Here is a 13,985-nt window from a genome sequence, read left to right on the forward strand (position 1 = left end):
TATAAAATGAACTGCTAAAGCTCACAATTTCACGTAGCGGTCCCCGAAAAATGTCTAGCACTAGTAAATACTTGAGCATCTACATTGTATGGAAAACAAAGGAACGTATCTAGTTTTATAGTAGTGAGTATACGTGCTCCGTAGTCTGTCGGGCCATTCGTGACTCTACGTTTATAGCCCCTAAATAACTCCAGACCGCTACTAAGTGCTGGGGTGTCGTAATTTTTAGGACTCACCACTGTCAGGAAGGAATCTATGAGCAGTAAATTTTACGGATCTTGCTGGAAATCTATTTTGTAAGGACTGTAAAGACGGGGGACTGGGCTGGTGCTTTGCGTAGTAGGTGCTAGGTGCAATTGTGGGTTTAAATACCGTTGGATGCAGACATGAGTGATTAATATGAAGCTTGGTATATATATACCTTTAATTTTATCTATACTAACTTTAATTTAAAATAGGTAAAGTTTGTGTGTTTATATATTAATTGTTAAATTGTAAGGGGTAATCTCGGGAGCTACTGAACCGATTTTAAAAATTCTTTCATCAATAGAAAGCCACATTATTGCTGAGTGTCATAGGTTATTTAAAACCGAAAAATTCCACGCGGGCGAAGCCGCGGGCGGAAAGCTAGTTATTTATAATCCCGTTGGATGAAAATTATAGGTATACCAAGCTTCATATCAATCACCACATTTTTAGCAATGTTCCCTCCATACATTGTTTTGTTATCTAAATAATCTCAAACGCAGCGTTTTCGATGAAAGCTCCCAGTTTTCTTTTGGCTTTTTTCACAACATTCTTGGACCAGCCTCAAACTAGGTAATATGTCATAAGTGTCATCTATACACGCCAAGTCACGGCAGTGCCTTCACGCAACTCGAATCCACCGTCTCTGCCAGGCTCGTGTGTCTTATGATACGTAGACACGACCGTATTTATGGCGTAGGACGCGTGAACATCCGTGACACACGATGTATAATGTTAAGGTGAGTTCATACGGTCCAACTTCGAGAAAGAAGTCAATCGTCGAATCCAACTCGGCTTGGCAGCCTTCGGTATTCTAACGTTCGAAATACCGCAGTGATAACTTATGAATCTGAGACGTACGCCCGTATTCACAAAACATCACTATGAGGTCTCACAGTGCGCGTGGACACACAGGGTGACACACGAACCAATCACAGAGCTCTATTCAATGCTGTGCGTTCGATTTGCTGCGTCACTTATGCAAGCATCGTTTGTGAATACGGGTGGTAGTCGCTTACTATTGGTCTTAAGGTCACCAAAAGGCGATTGAGCGTGCTATGCTCGGTTAGCTAGTTTCCCTGCGTGATCAAATCAGAAATGAGGAGATCCGCAGGAGAACCAAAGTAACCGACATAGCCAACAGAATTGCTAAAATCAAGTGGTAGCGGCCGGGGCACATAGCTCGCAGAGCTGATGGCCGCTGGGGCAGAAAAGTTTTCGAGTGGTGACCACGGAAGACAAAGCGTGGACTACATAGGTACAATACACTAAGTGGATGACGAGGCCTCCTAGGTGGACCGATAATTTGGTGAAGGTCGCTGTAAGAACCTGGATGCGGGCAGTGCAGAACCGGTATAATGGAATAGGCTGAACTTTCTTTGAGGATAATGTTAGCATTAAGCATACTAATGTACCTATATTGTCATTCTGCCCTTTCTGTTCTCAACTGTCTGTTCAAATTTGACTGCTAAGCTCGCTAGCGCTTTCTAAGCTCTCTAATCCTATATGGATACACCTTTACATGAACATCTGTGTGTTCCATGTCAGGAGTTTACAAATCCTACGAACGCGCGGCGAATACCGCGACCTTCTAAACTAGACTTGCCTCTACCTGCGGATTTAACAGAGAAAACTTTTGTATTTTCAATCCGTGTACATACCTAATGCTGGTACAGTTTATCTTTATGTAAAACGCTTATTTTGGTTAGTGTCAGAGAAAGAAATGTCTCTCGAGGATAAGCATAATTTCTAACTCCTAATTAAGTAGAGCTTATTAAGAACAGTCAGCGTCAAATAGTACGTGACGACCAAAGTGACCAAAATGTTGATAACACAATTCGAATAAATTGTAACACAAAAAGTTGACCGCACAACCTTATTCCAAAGACGTGTTGCGAACTTTTTGGCTACTTTGGGTGTCACGAACTATTTGATGCTCCTGTACTATGGTAAGTACGTCTACCGTTTAATGTTTCGAATCAATACATTGAAATATAATAATAAATAGCCACGATAGCCCAACGCTGCAACGGTGAAGTGGTCGGACTGGCGGACTCGAGATCCGAGGAACACGGGTTCGAATCCCAACCGCTCGACTATTGTGGTGAGTCCACTCGTAACGCAAGCTTATTTAGCTTAACACGAGGGGCTAACGGGACTATTAGTAATTTGTGTAATACAAATTGCTAATAGTCTTTTTTTGTTAACCTATGACCTATACATATTTGCGTACTATAGGGTCATCCATGACTACCATAAACTACTGAGCATTAGAGCAATTTAGAATTTACGAGTAAAATATGAGTTCTTACTGAGCTTTACTCACAATTGACTTTTAAAATCTCTTTTGATCATTACCATTAACGTTTTGGCCAAAGACTATGCTGCCCGAATTCAGGGGTTTCCAACCTTCACCAGATCGTCGGTCCACCGAGTAAAAGACCTATAAAGTTGAAGTAAGTTGTAAAGTTGTAAAACTTTCACAATTTCAGATTACAACGACTGCAAGAATCTACCTCATTATTTAAATGAGGTCGTACCTTATTTGTTCTAACAAACAGGGACTAAACGGCAAAATAACTGCGTTCCAAACATTAACCGTTTGTGTATTCTAATGGCGTCCCAAAGTAACTAAACGACTGCTTTTGGTGAGGTCTCATTTCGCTGCTAGTGATGTACCAGTGCGTATCACTGCTGTATCACTGATACGAAATTTAACTTTTCTTTTGTCCAACGTTTACAGTCATTTTAAAGATGAACAACAAAGTATACGCCTTAATTAAGGTAACGTTTCTTATTTTGACTTTTAAAGCCCATTGTTATAACTTAAAAGTAATAAAATCACCTGATGGAAAGTGATGATCATCGGGCTGAAGACAGAAGCGAGCTCTCCTGGAAACCCCACCCACAGAGAAGTTGTTGTACTTCACTTAGAAGTTGGAATCCTCAACCACAGATAAATTATTATAATAGACTAGCTTTTACCCGCGGCTTCACCCGCGTGAAATTTAGTTTGTCACATAAATTATAGCCTATATGTTATTCTGAGTTATAAACAATAATACTGTAAAGTTTCATCAAAATCCGTTCAGTAGTTTTTGCGTGAAAGAGTAACAAACATCCAGACATCCATACAAACTTTCCCATTTTATAATATTAGTAGAAAAGTATAAGATTTTTTTAAGTGTCAGAAACATCTGAACCAATTTTAACGAGTATTTCACAGATAGCTACTTTCTTGCTTACAAAATCCACGCGGTCTAAGCCACAGGCAAAATGTAGTTCCTACTTAGATATATAAATAAATGAGTATACGTATCATTTGACAGCAACGCAAAGCACACGGCGGCAAACGTAAACATCTCAATTGTATACTTAGGGTAAGCGGCCACCTGTTATGCGACCACCTTTTGTGGCAATGAGATGTGTGACTTACGGTAGTGTATGAGAGGGTTTATGAACTGGGCAGCCATGAAAAATTTCATGGCAAAACATAAATATGTTTTGTGAATGTATGAGGAGACGTACAAATTGGGCACGTTGATGATTTGCATGAAAAGGCTACGCGGTCTCACGTACTTTTTGGTATGTGTAAAGTGCGCGACTTAATCAAGTTTTTCATTATTATCTTGACTCAAATTTATTTTTTTTGCCAGTTAGGCTTTTAAATTGCTCTTTTACACGTCCCAGTATTATTTTAAGAGCGCTTTCACATTAAGGCGTTAGTAGAGCGACAGCAACGCGGCAGCGGCGTTTTTATAACGTGAAGGGAAGGCATGCATTCGCTGTCACATAGTACGAAATTTTCGCCAGCACGTTTGTCGCGCTTCTAAATCGCCTAAATGTGAAAGCGCTCTAACTCACTGCTTCGGGACAATAATTGGGCCTCTGCTGAGAAAAAGCAGCGCAAAAAACTCAGTCACTATAGTCAACCGTCAGATATTATATTATATTGTTTTCTGCCTTTATAGCTGAAATTTTTATAACCCTTTGAACTCTTTCAAGTACGTACTCGTAGATTTCACATTTTTCTGATAAATAAAAAATAACGAGTAGAATCTGTATAATGTAGGTTTATTAATTTCAAATAAATGCAATAACGATAGCTAAGCTATTATCCGAAGCTAGAATACTAAAATATAGCTTTGCAAACAAAATACTCGTATTTTCCCCACTATTATAATGAACCAAACAAAAGCCCTCGTATCCAAAGTGAAACATTTGAAAATATAACGAAGCCAAACAAATGCATCAAAAACTGAATACTGAATACGTTGATATGCATCTAAAAGAGTGCGGTCAGCAAACAAACTGCTCGGATATGACATGCAAAATGCAAATCCATAGGAATAACTAGCGTTGTAGTTTGGTAGTTTCTACCACTGACATTTTGGTACCAGATTGATTTTAATTCTTCATGGCGTTAGAACTCCATTCGTTCATCATCATCATCATTTCAGCTATAGGACGTCCACTGCTGAACATAGGCCTCCCTCAATGATTTCCACAAAGGCCGGTTTGTAGCGGCAATTTAATTCCACAGGGGTTTTTTTTTTTAATCTTTATTTGATGAGCTTGTTCACTGATAGTCCAGTCATTATAGTAATTTCATCTCGGAATTCGAGATACCCAGCTGTAAGTCTGTAAATACGTGTATATTGACACCCTAAAAGTTGTCTCAAAACCTACATATGGTAGGGTGTAAGCAACTATTAAATTTCAAGGTCAACGGTCACAAAAATCGTTTTTTTGCGCTTTTTTTAGAAATATCTCATTTCCTATGGGTTGTTTGCTATTTGTATTTATTATCAATATTGTAGAATTGTTCGTGGAAATTGTCCAAACGACTGGGTCTAAGTTCTTTAAAACCCGTCGTTCAAAAAGAACCAAAAAGATCTCTGACCTCACCAATCAACTCATGGAAGAGAGACGGAACTTGGTTCTGCAGTCCTCTGAAGATGCTGCTCAGTATCGGCGTCTTAATAGACAGATCTCCAAGTCTTTGACTCGCGACTTACGCCAATTTAATACAGACCGTATTAAAGAGGCGATCGAGCGAAACAAGGGCTCTAAAGTGTTCGCAAGAGATCTGTCTGTTGGCCAAAGCCAACTGACCAAGCTGAAAACCGAGGATGGCAGAGCCATTTCGTCGGGGCCGGAGATATTGGAAGAGGTTGAGAAGTTCTACGGACAATTATACACGAGTGTACGCACACCTGTCACAAATCTAGCCGAAGACCCAAGAGCTAGATTGATCCGACACTATACCGAAGACATCCCGGACGTCAGTCTGTACGAGATTAGAATGGCTCTCAAACAGCTAAAGAACAACAAGGCACCGGGTGATGATGGAATCACGGCTGAGCTTTTGAAGGCAGGTGGAACGCCGATACTGAAGGCTCTTCAGAAGCTGTTCAATTCCGTCATCCTCGAAGGAAAAACGCCTACGACATGGCACAGAAGTGTGGTGATACTCTTCTTCAAAAAAGGTGACAAAACCTTGTTGAAGAACTATAGACCCATCTCACTTCTGAGCCATGTCTACAAGCTGTTTTCGAGAGTCATTACGAATCGTCTCGCTCGCAGGCTCGACGACTTCCAGCCTCCCGAACAAGCCGGTTTCCGAAAAGGCTTTGGTACCATAGACCACATACATACGCTGCGGCAGATTATACAGAAGACCGAGGAGTATAATCAGCCACTTTGCCTGGCGTTTGTGGATTATGAGAAAGCCTTCGATTCGGTCGAGACCTGGGCAGTGCTACAGTCTCTCCAAAGGTGCCAAATTGACTATCGTTATATCGAAGTGTTAAAAAGTTTATACAAAAACGCCACAATGTCAGTCCGCCTCCAGGATCGGGACTCGAAACCTATCCAGTTGCAGCGAGGGGTAAGACAGGGAGACGTCATATCTCCAAAACTGTTTACCACCGCCCTGGAAGATGTCTTCAAGCTCTTGGACTGGAGCGGATTTGGCATAAATATTAACGGTGAGTACATCACCCACCTTCGATTCGCGGACGATATCGTAGTCATGGCTGAAACCTTGGAAGATCTAGGCACAATGCTCGATGGCCTCAGTAGAGCCTCTCAACAAGTGGGTCTCAAAATGAACATGGACAAGACAAAAATCATGTCTAATAACCGTGTCGCACCCACTCCTTTGAAGGTTGGAGACTCTACACTCGAAGCTGTTGACAATTATGTATACCTGGGACAAACAGTCCAGTTAGGTAGGGCCAACTTCGAGAAAGAGGTCAATCGTCGAATCCAACTCGGCTGGGCAGCGTTCGGGAAGCTACGCAATATACTCACGTCCGAAATACCGCAGTGTCTCAAGACAAAAGTCTTCGAGCAGTGTGTGCTGCCAGTGTTGATTTATGGATCCGAAACGTGGACGCTTACTATGGGCCTCATAAGAAGGCTCAAGGTCACCCAAAGGGCGATGGAGCGGGCCATGCTTGGAGTTTCCCTGCGTGATCGAATCAGAAATGAGGAGATCCGCAGGAGAACCAAAGTGACCGACATAGCTCGCAGAATTGCTAAAACCAAGTGGCAGTGGGCGGGGCACATAGCTCGTAGAGACGATGGCCGTTGGGGCAGAAAAGTTCTCGAGTGGCGACCACGGGCTGGAAGACGTAGCGTGGGCAGGCCTCCTACTAGGTGGACCGACGATCTCGTAAAGGTCGCGGGAAGAGCCTGGATGCGGGCAGCGCAGGACCGTGCATTGTGGAAAGCCTTGGAGGAGGCCTTTGTCCAGCAGTGGACGTCATTTGGCTGAAACGAACGAACGAACGAACGAACGAATTGTAGAATACTAAATTCTCTACAAATTTTGTTTAAAAAAATTTTTTATACGGTGAACCGTTTTCGAGATAGAGGGCGGAGAGCGCGCGGTCACTGCATTACTTCAGGTCAACTTGAGCGGTTTAGATTTTTCATACAAAAGGATTTTCCCGCTAATTCCTGTTCCCGTGGGAATTCCTAAGTAAACTATAACCTTCCTAAGAGTATGAAGAATAATTGTACCAAGTTTCGTTAAAATCCATCGAGTAGTTTTTGTTTCTATAAGGAACATACAGACGGACAGACAGACAGACAAAAATTTTACTGATTGCATTTTTGGCATCAGTATCGATCACTTATCACCCCCTGATAGTTATTTTGAAAATATATTTCATGTACAAAATTGACCTCTACAGATTTATTATAAGTACTAGCGGCCGCCCTCTATCTTGAAAACGGTTCACCGCATAAAAAAAATTTTTGAACAAAATTTGTAGAGAATTTTGTATTCTACAATATTGATAATAAATACAAATAGCAAAAAACCCATAGGAAATGAGATATTTCCAAAAAAAGCGATTTTTGTGACCTTTGACCTTAAAATTTAATAGTTGCTTACACCCTACCATATGTAGGTTTTGAGACAACTTTTAGGGTGTCAATATACAAGTATTTACAGACTTACAGCTGGGTATCTCGAATTCCGAGATTCTTACCTAATTTAAGCTTAAATGACTGGACTATGAGTGAACATGTCGCTCAATAGCATTCACAAACAATCTTACACTAGATATTTCTTTTATCTGAACACTCTTTAACAATTTTAACAATTTCCACAGGGTTACACACTACACAGTGGAGCAATTCGTTCTTACATAAGTAAAATATTCTAAAGTGTTTGTACTCGTATGTTTGTTGGACACTTAAGATTCGGAGTTCCAGTGTTCAATTTTTGTTTCATGAGACCTTGTATAGACAAATTAAACTAGTTTTACCACTGCTGGACAAAGGTATATCCGTTATTCGGCTCTTAAATAAAACTAGTCACCTCCAATATACTCGTAATAACTGTCCCTAAAGACAGAAATACCTCTACCGTGTTCATATTAACTCGACTTTTTGTCTATTTACGAGCTCCCAAACACCAATAACAGAAGATAAATGATTATTTTAATAATGAATCCGTAGTTTGCGGAACAATAAATTACCATCGCCTCTATCCCGGACAGGACAATATACCGGCCGATCCCAGTAACAAGGAGAATCTATTATTAGACTCCCCCCTAAAAGTAGGGGGCCCAAACTTTAACCCCTAAAGTGGAATTTATTGTCTCTCGAACTGGAGTTTATTCTGTGGATATTTTTGTGTTGTGTACAAACGACAGCAAGTTAATCATACCTTATGAAAGGAAGAAAAACGTTTATCGGTTCTTACCGTAAAACTACTCTGCTGTTTGAAAAACGTAAAATACTGGACAGTCCTTCAACTTGCTTGTGATGCAGTCAGTTTTGATAAAGCGTCATACTGTATAATCTGGCTTGAAGGACCATAGCGTAGAAGTTGTTAAAGAAAATAAAAATTCAAATTAGCAAGTGACCGCCTCTCTATCGTGTTGTTTAAATTAGCACCTTAAAGCTAAATTATTATTCATGACATTGCAATAATATATTGTTGCAATTCGTAAAAATAGAAATAGGTAAGGATGAAGTCACACCATCAGAGTAACCAATGTAGCTGTAATTGGATTAACTTTGCAACAAAAATGTATCGCCCGTATTCACAAACGATGATTGCTTAAGTGAAGCAGCAAATCGAACGCACAGCGTTGAATAGAGCTCTGTGATTGGTTCGTGTGTTACCCTGTGCGTCCACGCGCACTGTGAAACCTCATAGTAATGTTTGTGAATACGGGTGTAAAACTTCTATCCTGCCATCTTTGACGTCATGGCTACCTTCACCACAAACGGCAATCGATACGCGTTTAAAATAATGCCCTGTTTATAGCAACTTGTCAGCGGCTCTTACCCTGTATCTGGCTCTTATACAGGGCGTCAAAGCCTTTCTGTATTCTTTTCAGAAAAAATATTATTCATCTTGAAACCGAAATTTTAATATAGACAACTAGCTTTCCGCTCGCGGCTTCGCCCGCGTGAAATTTTGTCTGTCACGGAAAAACTTTATCGCGCGCCTCCCTGTTTTCAAATACCGGAATAAAAACTGTGGCGACACCACATGACATACGTCCGCATCATACCGGCAGCACCGCCGCACTGGACGATGAGAGCTGCTTTGCCCTAGACTACGACTAGACTTTTTATTTTAAGATGTCGGTAATCTGTTTTTATTTATTTATTAAAGTACCCTTGTTTTTGTGTAATATTTATGTTGTGTGAAACAAACTTATACTAACTTCTTGCTGTCCTTATCTATCTTGCTTATTAATTAATATTCATGTACCGNTCTAATTATGGGTGATATAATTAATGGGAGTATAAAGCTTAGGTGGAAACGATAAGTGATCTCACTCGATTATTTCTAAACTATACAAGATATCGAAAAACTGGTTACTGATCCTGAAAGTGCTTCACAAGCTCATTCAAACGGCCTACCAATAATAGGTTACTGAATAAACTGAATCTATCCGAAAATTCAATTGAGTGAGATCACTTATCGTTTCCGCCCTGTAGATAGTAGCCCATTAAAGTTTTTGTAGGTAACTACATTTGCACCTCTGGTGTGTAAACAATGTGTTGGTAAGCGCAGAACTCAACAACGCCTTTACCAATTTTACCAATTTTTTTTAAAATGTTAGTTGAAGTCCAAGAATGATTTTTACGGCGAGAAAAGTTCAAATAATTTCCGGGAAAACCCTAAAAAAACTCGAAACCTAAGGGGTACAACGGGGTCCACGCGTATGAAGTCGCGGGCAGTCGCTACTTAAAAATAAAGATACACCCTAGTCATTTAGTATGGAAATGACATCTTAATCCAAGGTTCATCCTAGGTGTAACTTTTTATTAATAAGGGGGATAAAGTACACGGACAACATTATCTGCTTGCCCGATGTCCCATATATTTACGAACACAATCGGCCCCTCGTGACCGGTGACCCGCGCGCGGGTTCCGTCACATGACTCGTTTATTGCGCCTCGACAAATTCTCCAACGATAATAGGTACAAACTGCGACCAAATGTAAACAAAACAACAGATAACTTATTGGGTTTGCTTCTCGTGAATTCTGGATGACAAATATCCTTCAGATAACATTCATTAACATTTGGAACGATATCCAACGCAATATTTAGAAAGTACATACTATACCCTTAACGATCATAATTATAAAGCTCCCAGCTACGAAAAATTGACACTGGATGTATTATTAATTTTATCGTGTTTAATAATAAAGACTCCTTTTATAAGTCGCCGGAGAACAGTCACTGTTAAGCTCATATAGTAAAAATAAGCTGTAAATTAAACTGAAACGGCCTTTGTCTCAATAATTTAAAGTTACGTAATTTAATTTAACGTTAGCACTGGACGATGAGAGCTGCTTTGCCCTAGACTACCACTAGACTTTTTATTTTTATATGTCGGTAATCTGTTTTTATTTATTTATTGAAGTACCCTTGTTTTTGTATAATATTTATGTTGTGTGAAACAAACCTATACTAACTTCTTGCTGTCCTTATCTATCTTGCTTATTAATTAATATTCGTGTAGGGGAGACTGGGTACGGTTGAAACAAAGGACGGTTGAAACAGAGCAAATATCTCGTAAACGGTTCCGCGGGGAGTGAGGGGTCCTAGGGGAAAAAGAAGCGGAAGACAGGTCCGAACACGAATTTAGTGCCTAATAACTTCCTAACGCGTTGACGTTGTGTTTAAAACACCATTTTGTTTTTTACTACCCAAAGTAAGTATTTTTCTTCAGACATTTACGCTTATACTATCTGTTCTTTTTATGTGAATGTATCAGATTTGCGTTTGCGATTATAATGAAGCTTGTAGAATAAGGGACAGTAACTATTTTTAATGTGTGATTATTAATATCGATACTATAAAGTATATTTTACCAAAAGTGGGGTTGGGGACGGTTGAAACATTTTTTATGGGTACGGTTGAAACAGAAAATGTATTAATGTTTATTTTTTGTTGATGCCGAGAGTTTGGGTCAGGAAGATTTCCAGGTAGGAAATTGACTTGGTAAAGCATAAGAGGAGGTAAAAGCTGGAGATTCACTGCGGAAAGCGGCGGAAAAGTATGGTTTGAAAAAAAAAATTAAGATTTTCGTTAACTTTCTTTAGAATGTTAATAATTTTTTATTATTAATGTTTATTAGATGTGGAAATATTATTTATTTTATCGTATCTGTTATTTTTTTAAATGTTTACTACTTATCAAAGGCTAATTAATGTTTTAGAAATATTAAATACTTAGACTGATTAATGTCATCATGTGCTGCCAGAATTTTAATATTCGTAGTATTAATGATAAACAAAACACGTTTTATTGGTAATTATTGTATTATTTGTATGTATTTCAACAGACCCCAATCGCTGTTTCAACCGCCCCTGGCATGGGGACGGTTGAAACAAAATTTCTTTTTTTTTAAATTTCGTATATTTCTAAAATTAGTAACCCGGGAACTATAATGATACAGCCATATTATAGCTAAAACTTCAAATTTCAATTTCACGTATCGTAATCGTCACTTGGTTATTAAACAACAAAATTATAGACAATAAAAGCAAAATTGTTTCAACCGTACCCAGTCTCCCCTACCGTCTTTTAAGTGTTATTTCCATGTTGTATGAAACAGATGTATTTGTAAGTTCAGGCTATCTCATTCTAAATTCAGTATCAATAATTTGTGTACCCTCCATCTTATTAATATTTGTGTAGTGTGAAATAGATATACTTTTCTCCTTCTGTCTCGCTCTGACCGTTTATGATAATGTTTGTAGGTAATCGTTTTATTGTCTCACCCTAAAATGTTTGTAATTGTTTTCTGTGAAACAGGTATATGTTTTGTCCTTGTCTCATTTTGTAAATATTTTCCTATATAAGACCGTCCGTTTTCGAAATAAATGTTCATTGTAATTTGGAGTCAGCCTTTAATTGACCACACATAGCCCCTCTCAACAGTGGTGACCCCTACCGAACACATCAAACATCAAAATGAACACAAACCCTGAGGGACGGCTGCCACAAGATCCTGCACCTGCTGTACCACCTACTGTCATGTCAAGATACAACGCGTTAGAAGACAAGATCGACAAGCTGACAGAAGCTATTACGCAACTAGTGACGCACAATAACCAACGAGGACGTTCGCCCTATCGAAACTGGAGACAGAATCGGCAAGCATCTCGATCGAACAGCCGCAACCGAAGCCAAACGCCCAGCAACTCGCCGTACTGCTACTATCATCGCAAGTTTGGCCACAACTCAAGAAAATGTGCAGACAATTGTACATTCATGAAGAAAAATGTGCCGGAAAACTAGCATTAGCGTTGGCAGAGACGGGCACCAGCGCTAGAGTTCAATCACACCGTCTTTTCGTTACCGACAAGAAAACAAAACTGATGTTTTTGATCGACACCGGTGCGAACATCTCCGTCATTCCCAAAAGAAGTAGCCAGCAAATGAAGCCTACAACGTTCAATTTGTATGCAGCTAACAACACTATAATACCTACCTACGGTGAGAAGACGCTCGAGTTGGACCTTGGCCTACGTCGTCCATTCAGATGGAAATTCATCATAGCCGCCGTCAGCAAACCGATAATTGGAGCTGATTTCTTAGAATATCACAAGATACTCGTAGATATTGCGGGTAGAAGCCTCAGAGATGAAGTCACAAACTTATCAGTGAAGACAAAGATTTCAAACTACCCTACACCAACAATTCGAAGCATCGACAGCAGTCAGAAATATCACGATATATTAGCTGAATTTCCTGAAATAACTCGGATATCAACAATGAAAGAAACACCGAAACACTGCGTCGAGCATTATATAGAAACAACCGGACCACCATTATACTGCAAAGCAAGACCCATTCCGCCTCATCGCTACGCAGCTGTGAAGAAAGAATTTGAGGTCATGGTGGAACAGGGCCTATGCCGACCGAGCAAAAGCCCGTGGGCAAGTGCACTGCACGTAGTTCCCAAGAAGAACGGTGACATCAGGGTATGCGGCGATTATAGAAGACTTAACGCTGCCACTAAACCTGACCGCTACCCTGTGCCACGTCTTAAAGACTTCACCTATCAACTCAACGGAAAGAAGATATTCTCCACCATAGACCTCAACAGAGCCTACCAGCAACTGCCAGTATTCAGCGCTCACATCGAGAAGACAGCAATAATTACTCCCTTCGGCCTGTTTGAGTTCCCGAGAATGTGCCCAGGTTTGAAGAACGCCGGACAAACCTTTCAACGGTTCATAAATGAAGTGCTACAAGGGCTCGATTACGTTTTCCCATTCATTGATGACGTCTTGATCAGTTCTGAAACTGAAGAAGCCCACATACTCCACCTGCGCACCGTGTTGAGTAAGCTGAACGAATACGGAATCACTATCAATCCATCGAAATGTACACTGGGCCAGGAAGAAGTCAAGTTTCTGGGCTACATGGTGTCACAGCACGGCATTAAACCACCTGATGAGAAAGTGAGTGCAATCAGTGCATTCCCTCGCCCTAATACTATCGAAGAACTGAGAAGATTCCTCGGCACTGTCAACTTCTACAGAGACGCCATACCACAAGCCGCATCTATACAAGCTCCACTGAACGCGTACCTACATAATAGCAAGAAAAACGATAAAACAAAGATTGTATGGACTGATGAAGCTACACAAGCATTCGAAGCGTGTAAAGTTAGCCTTCAAAACGCAGCTTTACTCGCGCATCCCGCATACGACGCACCGATAGCACTTATGTGTGACGC

The sequence above is a fragment of the Ostrinia furnacalis genome, unplaced genomic scaffold, assembly GCF_004193835.3.
Source record: "Ostrinia furnacalis isolate ACB-3 unplaced genomic scaffold, ASM419383v2 OfSCF1217, whole genome shotgun sequence".
Lineage (NCBI taxonomy): Eukaryota > Metazoa > Arthropoda > Insecta > Lepidoptera > Crambidae > Ostrinia > Ostrinia furnacalis.